Below are 11,896 nucleotides of genomic sequence, written 5' to 3'. Positions count from 1 at the left end.
TATAAATAGGAGGGGCTCTTATTCATTTCCACCACTTTAAGCCCTCTTCGTCTTCCTTTCTCTCGGCTGCACACCACCAACCTTTCAAGCTATTCAAGTGAGTTCTTGAGGTTTGCCAATGTAAGTAAGATTCATCTTTTTCCTCTAAGAAAGTAGATCCCATTGTTGAGGCTAGTTGAGTGCTCACCTGTCAAGCCATGGGTAGTGTACAATGTCTTTTGTTTGATCTTGCTTACAATTAAACATGGCCATGTGCTTGAGTCGTTTATGTCTGGAATGGAACCGATGTTTGTTCGGGTTGAGTTCATCGCAAGACAAAGTCACCCAAGCTATAAAGCTATGGCACCCCTCGACGGCCCCCGATCCGTTAGGGTCACCACAGGTACTTGTCACTCAATCTACTACATACCAGTAAGGTAATTTTTTAATTAAAGTGAAACCATAGTTCATAGGGGTTGATCAATAGAATACTTTTCCATTTTTTTTTGTAAAGGTCCCAGCGCAGTTCATAAGCGGAAGCATAAACGTATCTCATCAATCCTCACTTCAATAACAATAATGCAATGCACACCACCTACGCTCCAAATGAAAAGACAAAGTCGAGTAACTTTAATTTATATTTTCACGATGGATATTTCGGGTCGGTACAGCAAAAGGCCAAGATTTTTAACTATACTTGGCTATAACTCAAAAGAGAACTTGACCCTACATCAAACATGTACACCCCTCCATCAACAAGCGTCGGTTATCCCCAAAAAGTGTCAACTCCCACCAGCTATACGTGCCATCACACCCAACTCGGTGCATCGGGCGGCGGTGGCTGTAGCATCCCTAGCATCACTCCACCACGCCGGACATGAACAGACAAAAACTCCTGGATAACCGGGCCATCAGCAAGACCCACATCGCACATCACTAGGACATGGACTCGCACATACACCAGACCAGGCAAACTAACACATGAATGCTCAGTGCACTCCACCTTGACATTAGATGGCAACCATAATAGGTACTGCGTGCAACTGGTAGCAAATACATCTTTTTAATATGAAATGTTAATTCCCAAAAGGGGTGAGTACAACCACTCAGTAGTAAAGATCCACCAAACTACACAATGCGTCAAACAGAACAATCAAGGTATCAAGAATAAAGCACATATCATTCATGCATTCAAGCATACCTCACCTTACAGCCATGCATATATCACCATACAACATGCATAAATCACCATGCACTTGTACTTATATCATCGAGCAGCCATGCATATCATCATGCAACGTGCATATACCACCATGCACTTATACATGTATCATCAAGCAGTGAAACATATATCACCATGATTCATATCATCCATGCTATCAAGCATACATCCATGCGCATGATTCAATTCTCGATCTTTATCTTTCAATTAGATCATATCATTTTTCTTTCCAGGGACCAATGTTTGCATCCCATAATTTATCGCTCGCATCCAATCTGGCATCGTGAGGAACCTCCGGCATACACCTCTAGGCATCCGGCACAGACACTCTAGGCATCTCATACCCCAACTAGCAGCACGAGGTATCCCCCCGGCACACACCTCCGAGGCTTCCGGCACACACCTCCAGGCATCTCGAAACTCCCGAGGACATCTGGCACACACACTCCGAGCATCCAGCACACATACTCTGGGCATCTCGAAACTCTCGAGGCATCGTCGGCTCACACCTCCGACAGTCTTGTTATTATCTCAATTTATATTTACACATGTATTTCAATTTCAACGTGGCATTTGATGCAACAATATCAAGATTCTCAACCAACTTTTGATGTCATATAACATGCCATATGTCACCACATATGCAGCATAATCAACCACTCAAAACATTATATCACATGGAGCAATTTCATTTATTTTTGAAAATACAACAATTTCGGATAAAAACAGATTGCACTCCTTTGGTCATAATTCTTGAAAATTTAGTAAATAGCCTTAATAAATTCTAAAACTTTGACATGTTATATACAAGATCTAGAGGAAAATACTGTGAAGGACACCATATCAAAAGAACATCATACAATTCGGTACAGTCCACACATCAGTCTTTATAATTTTGGAATATTGCCATACACAGTTTTATTCAAAAATTCAGTAAAAATCCTAAATCAATTCCAAAAATTCTGAACTTTTTATATGTTATAGAAGAAATCCAGAAGTAAATATTTCATGTAGAACTCAAAACCATATTCGTGATAGAATAAAATCTATAATAACCATAACCGTCTATAACCCTCGGCACCGAATTCCAGTTCTAACCGTTTTGAATAAAGATTGTTTTGCCAACCTAAACTCATTCATTTCCTCTAAATTTTTAGTATGTTACTCCTTATCATGTTTTCTTAAACTTTCATTCAGAACACGAGATTAAATTTCAACCGGAGAATTTTATAATATTCACAGAATCACACTAGGTCAGCGTTATGTTTCCAGATCTAACTTCTTTAAAGAAAAATAGTTTCACCGGTATATAATTTTTCATTTCTTCTGAAATTTTGATATGTTACTCTCCAAGAAGTTCTCTACAACTTTCATCAAGAAGTCAAAGTGAGATTACAACTAAAAAAATCGCATGCAGCTCAAGAACTCATCAAAGGTCGGACTGCCTTTCTAGAAAGCAGAATGCAAGGCTACCATATTTTCCCTAGAGCTTCGAATTTCTTCACTTCTACCACAACCAAAGTTTATCATCCCTTACAATACATATCACAGCAAGAAAAGGGTAGGTTTTAGGACTTTACTTGCCTCTAATCCAAGCACAAAACGGCGAGCAAAGACGGTGGGGCAAGGTGGGACTCGATGGCTTGACGACGGCGACGGACAGTAGCGATCGGCCTCCCTCTTCCCCTTCTTCTCTTGCTCGCTCACTCTCTCCCTTTCTCTCTTCTCTCTTTCTCTTGAACGGTCACTCTCTCTCTCTTTCCTCCTTTCTCTTCGTGCGACACCCCCCCCTTGCTCAATCCGCCCCTTCTTCTTTCTTCCCCCTCATGATTAGCATGTAATCATTTCTTTGCATGCGGGTGATACTTGGTAAGTCCCCTAAGCCACTTGGTAATTGCATGCGAGAGGATGGACCTCTCATGGGCTTCCCCTCCTTCGTCGACAGCCCTACGGGCTTCATGGGCCGGGCCTCCTCCCCCTTGGTCTATGACAGCTCCTTTCCTTTGAGCTTCGCGGGCTAGGCCAAAAGGGCCAAATGGTGGGGCTGATCTTAGGCCAATAAAATTCAACCCACTCTTCTAATTTTTCCCTTTAATCATCACCTAATTACCCATCATATAATTACCTAATTACACTTATTCACTTAGCCATAGGGCTTGCAACATAAATTAATAAATTCCAGCCTATAAACCACATAGCAAAGAATAAAATTTTCTTTCCTATCAAATAATTATCCATTAAAAGCTTGGCCATAAATCTTATTGCAAATTATGGATCAAATGGCTACAATACAACTTGATAGTACTTCCATCACCTATTCATAGGCCTTAATGTATCTAGAGGTCGCCATGAATTTTGGGATGCCACAATTCTCCACTCCTTAGAGAATTTCATCCCCGAAATTAGACATCACTTATGCCTCTTTAAACAAGTAGGGGTACTTTTCCTTCATCGATTCCTCCTTTCCCATGTGGCTTCCTCCACACCGTGATGTTGCCATAATATCTTTACCAACGGGATTTTCTTGGTCCTAAGAATTTGTTCCTTTCGATCCAACACTTGCATAGGCTCTTCAATGTATCTCACTTTCTCGTTCACTTTGATGGCTTCATGATCGAGTATGTGACTAGGATCTGGCTGGTACTTTCTCAGCATCGACACATAAAACACATCATGTAAATTTCCCAATTTAGGAGGCAACACCAAACGATAAGCTACATCTCCTATTCTTTCAAGTATCTCAAAAGGTCCAACAAATCTAGGGCTTAACTTACCCTTCATTCCAAATCAATATATTCCTTTCATAGGGGATACTTTAAGAAATACATGATCTCCCACATTAAACTCTAAAGGCCTTCTACACCTATCCGCATAGTCTCTTTGTCGGTTCTAGGCTGTCTTAAGTCTTTTCATGATTATCTCGACCGCCTCTGTAGTAACTTGCACTAGCTCGGGTCCTGTCAGTTTTCCTTCACCCACTTCATTCCAATAGACAAGGGTTCTGCATCTTCTTCCATATAATGTTTCATATGGAGCCATGCCTATACTTTTCTGAAAACTATTGTTATAGGCGAACTCTATCAGGTGCAAATTTTCATTCCAAGTTCCTCTAAAGTCAATAACACAGGCTCTTAGCATATCTTCTAGAGTCTGGATCACTTTTTCTGTTTGTCCATCTGTTTGATGATGAAAAGCAGTACTAAATTGAAGCTTTGTTCCTAAGGCATTTTGGAGACTTCGACAAAAATTTGAAGTAAACCTAGAGTCTCGATCAGAGGTGATCGTTACAGGAATACCATGTAAGCGTATTACCTGGCTTACATACATCTCAACAAGTTTATTCATTGAATAGTTCATGCGGACAGCTAGGAAATGAGCAGACTTAGTCAAGCGATCCACTATCACCCAAATCGAATCGTGACCATTTGATGTCATTGGCAGTCCTTGCACAAAGTCCATCGTTACATGCTCCCATTTCCATTCTGGTATGTCTAGCAATCTCAATAGTCCTGCAGTTTTGTGATGTTCCGCCTTCACTTGTTGGCACGTTAAACATTGAGAAACGTGTTTAGCCGTATCTACTTTCATGACATTCCACCAAAATTGCTTACGTGAATTCCTGTACATCTTTATACTACCCAGATGAATACTATAATTACTCATATGTCCTTCCGACAGAATTTCCCTCTTCACTTCTTCATTGTTGAGAACACAAAGTCATCCTTGGCATCTCACCACTCCATCTTCAGAGACTTGAAATTCTGGTCTTTTTCCTAAAGACACAAAGTCTCGTATCTTCAAAATCTCCGAGTCAGATTTTGTAAAATCTTAACTTTCAATGATTTCAGGCTCAATCCTTAATGCTCAGTAAGGTGGTCTATTTCCAACTTGGAGTCTGAATCCACAATAGACTTTAACAGATTCCACTCTATTATTCTTAGACTAGTCATGTCCATAGCCGACTTTCGATTAAGGGCATCTACCACCTTATTTGCCTTTCCTGGATGGTATCATATCTCACAGTCATAATCTTTCAATAACTCCATCCACCTCCTTTGTCTCATGTTCAACTCTTTTTGCGAAAACAAATACTTCAGGCTCTTATGTTCTGTATAGATTTCAAACTTCTCTCCATACAAATAGTGTCTCCATATCTTCAAAGCAAACACTATAGCTGCCAATTCTAAATCATGTGTAGGGTAATTCAGTTCATGGGGTTTCAATTGCCTCGATGCATAGGCTATGACCTTGCCATGTTGCATCAAAACACATCCCGGTCCTTTGTGAGATGCATCACTATATACTGTAAAACCATCAAATCCATATGGTATAGTCAAGATTGGAGCCGTGGTCAATTTTCTTTTAAGTTCCTGAAAGCTCCTTTCACATTCTCCACTCCATTCAAACTTTACATTTTTCCGTGTTAATTTCGTTAAGGGGCCCGCCATTCATGAAAACCCTTCAATAAATCTTGTATAATAACTAGCCAATCCTAAGAAACTTTGTATTTCAGTGAGTGTTGTCGGCATCGGCCAATTTATTACCATCTCAATTTTCGTCGGGTCCACTGCAATTCCTCCTCCTGACACCACGTGTCCCAAAAATATTATCCGGTCCAGCCAAAATTCACACTTGCTGAATTTGGCATACAACTTATGATCTCTCGGAGTTTGCAAAATTATGCTCAAGTGTTGCTCGGGCTCTTTATCATCGATGAAAACAATCACAAACTGATCCAGATAAGGCTTAAATATCTTATTCATTAAATTCACGAATGCGGCTGGTGCATTCGTCAATCCAAAAGGCATAACTAAGAACTTATAACGTCCATAACAAGTCCTAAATGTAGTATTAGGAATGTCTTCTTTCTTAATCCCTAACTAATGGTATCCCGATCTCAAGTCAATCTTAGAAAAGACCGAACTTCATTGTAGTTGGTCGAATAGATCAGCAATTCTAGGTAAATGGTACTTATTCTTTATAGTCACTTGATTCAGCTGTCTGTAATCAATACATAGACGCATCGACCCGTCTTTCTTTTTCACAAATAGAACTGGTGCACCCTAAGGTGAAGCACTTGGCCTAATAAACCCTTTATTAAGCAACTTTTGTAGTTGTACCTTCAATTCATTCAACTCGACTAAGGCCATCCTATACGGGGCTTTCGTTATCGGTCCTGTTCCAAGCATTAGTTCAATTTCAAACTCAATCTCCCGCTTTGGTGGTAATCTAGGCAGAAATTCGCTGACTACTTGAATCTCACCGATTTTAGCCTCTTTCTTAGTAAGGTCTCTTACCACTGCTAGGTATCATTGACATCCTTCGTCAAGTAGTTCACAAGCTTCTACCATCGAGATAATGGCTATAAAGGGGTTTGTCTGACCTCCAAAAAATTCAAAACTAAACTGATCAAGCAACATGAACTGGATCACTTTCATGGAGCCAGTCCATTCCTATGATAACATCAAAGTCATACATAGCCATTACAACTAGGTCTAATTCCATATCCTTTCCTCCTATTGATATCAGACATTTTGCACACATCATCGTAGATAATACCCTATTCTTTAAAGGCGTAGAAACACAAAGAGGCGTCTCAAGAGGCATAACTTCTATTTTACTCAATTGCCTATATCTTTCAGATATAAATGAATGCGTAGCACTCATATCAAACAATGCATATGCCTTCTTGCCATTTATGAAAATCATACCTAATATAACATTTCCGGAAGCTTCCGCTTCCTCTTGGGTGACTGCATATACCCTTCCTTGTGCTGGTGGCCTCTAAGGATTTCTTGGTAAGTTTGGTCTAATAGCACTCTGTTGTGCCTGTCGCACCAAGCCAACACTCATTTGTGACCTTTCTTGTGGGTAGTCTCTCTTAAGGTGACCTACTCGTCCACAATCATAACATCCCAGCCGTCTATTGCAAGGTCTTGGGCTATGCCACCCATCACACATTCGACAAACATCAGGCTGATAGGGTGCTTTCCCTATATTCAGGGCATCCCTAGCTCTTCCAAAATTTCCAAAATTGCTCTTTTTCTTCGCATCTCACGTCTGACCTTGACCAGGATAGGGTCTCTTACCCCTTCTGATATCACTAAAGCTCCACTGTCTCTTAGACTCTGATTGCTCTCTCACCAGCTCTTGTTCCACTAACTATACCCTTTCATAAATCTCATGATAATCCCTTATATTCAAAGACACCAATTATTTCCTAATGTCAGTCCTCAACCCGTTTAGAAATCTCTTAGCTTTTTCTTCATGATCCTCAATCAATTTGGGAGCATACCTAGACAATCAGAAAATTTTGCCTCATACTGATCCACCGTTAGCTCCATTTGTTCCAACTAAACAAATTCAGTGATCTTCTTATCCTTAGCACAGTCAGAGAAATGCTTCCTATTAAAAGCTCTAACAAACTCATTCCAGTTCACATTAGTACCTGGTGGAAATATCGTATCCCTTGAAGCTCTCCACCAAAACTTTACATTTCCTTCCAGCTGGTACTCTGCCAAAATTATTTTCTCAGCATCACTACAGTCCAACAACCGGAAAATCTGTTCTATCCCATCAATCCAATGTTCTACCTCCTCAGGACTTCCCATTCCACTGAACTTAGGTGGCTTTAGCTTCAGAAATTGCTCCACCAGTCCTTGAGGGTGATGTTCCATTCCGGGTTGTTGCTGCGCTTGCCTTTCCATCAGATTTCCAATGTTGGCCAATGCCTGCAGGATATCTTCCATTTGGGGTTCAGCCCTTGCAGCAGAGGCTTCAGCCCTCGATGGATGAACACTTCTAGCTTGCACCATGACTTTCCTGCAGTTTCCAAGCATTTGCCTCAGGAATTATCTGAGACTCACTATCTCCATTTAAAAGCAACTATAACTACATAAGTAACATAAACATGTTATTGACACCTAAAAGCAACTCATACTAACTACTAGGGATCTACGAGTGCATAGCATTCACCCGTTATTCAAAGTTACTCAACTAACCAGTTAATATCCTATGGTGTGCATTGTCATCATATTCCTCAATTTCAAAATGAGGCTCCTTATTACTCCAACTATTACCATTGCTCCGATACCAATCGCCGTGGCACCCCTTGACAGCCCCTGATCAGTTAGGGTCGCCACAGGTACTTGTCACTCATCCTACTACATACCAGTAAAGTAACTTTTTAATTAAAGTGAAACCATAGTTCATAGGGGTTGATCCATAGAATACTTTTTCATTTTTTTTTTTTTGTAAAGGTCCTAGCGCAGTTCATCAGTGGAAGCATAAACGTATCTCACCAATTCTCACTTCAATAACAATAATGCAATGCACACCACCTACTTTCCAAATGAAAATACAAAGCCGAGTCACTTTTATTTATATTTTCACGATCGATATTTCGGGTCGGTACAGCAAAAGGCCAAGATTTTTAACTATACTTGGCTATAACTCAAAAGAGAACTTGACCCTACATCAAACATGTACACCCCTCCATCAACAAGCGTCGGCTATCCTCAAAAAGTGTCAGCTCCCACTAGTTATACGTGCCATCACACCCAACTCGGTGCATCGGGTGGCGGCGGTGGTAGCATCCCTAGCATCACTCCACCACACTGGACATTAACAGACAAAAACTCCTGGATAACCGGGTCATCGGCAAGACCCACATCATACATCACTAAGACATGGACTCGCACATATACCAGACCAGGCAAACTAACATAGGAATGCTCTGTGCACTCCACCTCGACATCAGATGGCAATCCATAATAGGTACCGTGTGCAACTGGTAGCAAAGGCATCTTTCTAATATGAAATGTTAATCCCCAAAAGGGGTGAGTACAACCACTCAGCAGTAAAGATCCACCAAACTACACAATGTGTCATATAGAACAATCAAGGTATCAAGAATAAAACACATATCATTCATGCATTCAAGCATACCTCACCTTACAGCCATGCATATATCACCATACAACATACATAAATCATCATGCACTTGTACTTATATCATCAAGCAGTCATGCATATCATCATGCAACGTGCATATACCACCATGCACTTATACATGTATCATCAAGCAGCCAAACATATATCACTATGATTCATATCATCCATGCCATCAAGCATACATCCATGCGCGTGATTCAATTCTTGATCTTTATCTTTCAATTAGATCACATCACTTTTCTTTCCAGGGACCAATGTTTGCATCCCACAATTTATCGCTCGCATCGAACCTAGTATCGTGATGAACCTCCAGCACACACCTCTGGGCATCCGGCACACACACTCCAGGCATCTCGTACCCTAACTAGCATCACGAGGTATCCCCTCGGCACACACCTCCGAGGCTTCCGGCACACACCTCTGAGCATCTCGAAACTCCTGAGGACATCTGGCATACACACGCCAGGCATCCGGCACACACACTCCGGGCATCTCGAAATTCCCGAGGCATTGTCGGCTCACACCTCCGACGGTCTTGTTATTATCTCAATTGATATTTACACATGTATTTCAATTTCAACTTGGCATTTGATGCAACAATATCAAGGTTCTCAACCAAATTTTGATGTCATATAACATGCCATATGTCACCACATATGCAGCATAATCAACCACTCAAAACATTATATCACATGGAGCAATTTCATTTATTTTTGAAAATACAACAATTTCGGATAAAAACATATTGCACTCCTTTGGTCATAATTCTTGAAAATTTAGTAAAAAACCTTAATAAATTCTAAAAAAATTGACATGTTATATACAAGATTTAGATGAAAATATTCCGTGAAGAACACCATATCAAAAGAACATCATACAATACGGTACAGTCCACACATCATAGTCTTTATAATTTCGGAATATTGCCATAGACAGTTTTATTCACAAATTCAGTAAAAATTCTAAATCAATTCCAAAAATTCTGAAATTTTTATATGTTATAGAAGAAATCCAGAAGTAAATATTTCATGAGGAACTCGAAACCATATTCGTGATAGATTAAAATCTATAATAATCATAACCGTCTATAACCCTCGGCACCGAATTCCAGTTCTAACCGTTTTGAATAAAGATTATTTTTCCAACCTAAACTCATCCATTTCCTCTAAATTTTTAGTATGTTACTCCTTAACATGTCATCTTCAACTTTCATTCAGAACATGAGATTAAATTTCAACTGGAGAATTTTATAAAATTCACAGAATCACACTAGGTCAGCATTACGATTTCCAGATCTAACTTCTTCAAAGAAAAATAGTTTCACCGGTCTATACTTGTTCATTGCTTCTGAAATTTTGTATGTTACTCTTCAAGAAGTTCTCTACAACTTTCATCAAGAAGTCGAAGTGAGATTCCAACTAAAAAATTTGCATGCAGCTCAAGAATTCATCACAGGTCGGACTGCCTTTCTAGAAAACAGAATGCAAGGCTACCATATTTTCCCTAGAGCTTCGAATTTCTTCACTTCTACCACAACCAAAGTTTATCATCCCTTACAATACATATCACAGCAAGCAAAGGGTAGGTTTTAGGACTCTACTTGCCTCTAATCCGAGCACAAAACAACGAGCAAAGACGGCGAGGGCAAGGTGGGACTCGACGGCTCGACGGCGGCAACGGACAGTAGCGATCGGCCTCCCTCTTCCCCTTCTTCTCTTGCTCGCTCACTCTCTCCCTTTCTCTCTTCTCTCTTTCTCTCGAACGGTCACTCTCTCTCTCTTTCCTCCTTTCTCTTCGTGCGACACCCCCCTTGCTCAATCTGCCCCTTCTTCTTTCTTCCCTCTCATGATTAGCATGTAATCATTTCTTTGCATGTAGGTGACACTTGGTAAGTCCCCTAAGCCACTTGGTAATTGCATGCAAGAGGATGGGCCTCTCATGGGCTTCCCCTCCTTCGTCGACAGCCCTACGGGCTTCATGGGCCAAGCCTCCTCCCCCTTGGTCGACGGTAGCTCCTTTCCTTTGAGCTTCGCGGGCTACGCCAAAAGGGCCGAATGGTGGGGCTGATCTTGGGCCAATAAAATTCAACCCACTCTTCTAATTTTTCCCTTTAATCATCACCTAATTACCCATCATATAATTACCTAATTACACTTATTCACTTGGCCATAAAGCTTGCAACATAAATTAATAAATTCCAACCTATAAACCACATAGCCAAGAATAGAATTTTCTTTCCTATCAAATAATTATCTATGGCCATAAATCTTATTGCAAATTATGGATCAAATGGCTACAATACAACTTGATGGTACTTTCATCACCTATTCATAGGCCTTAATGTATCTAGAGGTCGCCATGAATTTTGGGATGCCACAAAAGCCTTGTTTTTGGCATTAATAGGGTGCCGAGTCCAGGTCTCGCTTGATAGAGGGATCGCCCAAGGCCACAAGGTTCTAAATCGATATTGAGGCGTGTTTATTTTTTATCTTGATCATTACGGGGATCCCCCAATTCCCTAAGGTCTTGGTAAGGCACCAAGGCATGTTGATTTCCTTAGTCCAAATGGACACGAGGACTTTGCGCTCGGTGTTGAATCAAACCACGAGCTAAGGGTCATTCACAACACAAGTGTGTTCACATCGGGTCAGAACTAAGGTCCGTCATGCTTAGGATTTTCACTAAAGCGAGGTGTACGCAAGCCTCATGGTCTTGGATTGGCATTGAGGCGTGTTGTTTCCA

The sequence above is a fragment of the Eucalyptus grandis genome, chromosome 4 (assembly GCF_016545825.1).
Source record: "Eucalyptus grandis isolate ANBG69807.140 chromosome 4, ASM1654582v1, whole genome shotgun sequence".
Lineage (NCBI taxonomy): Eukaryota > Viridiplantae > Streptophyta > Magnoliopsida > Myrtales > Myrtaceae > Eucalyptus > Eucalyptus grandis.
Note: the sequence above shows the minus strand (reverse complement) of the source record.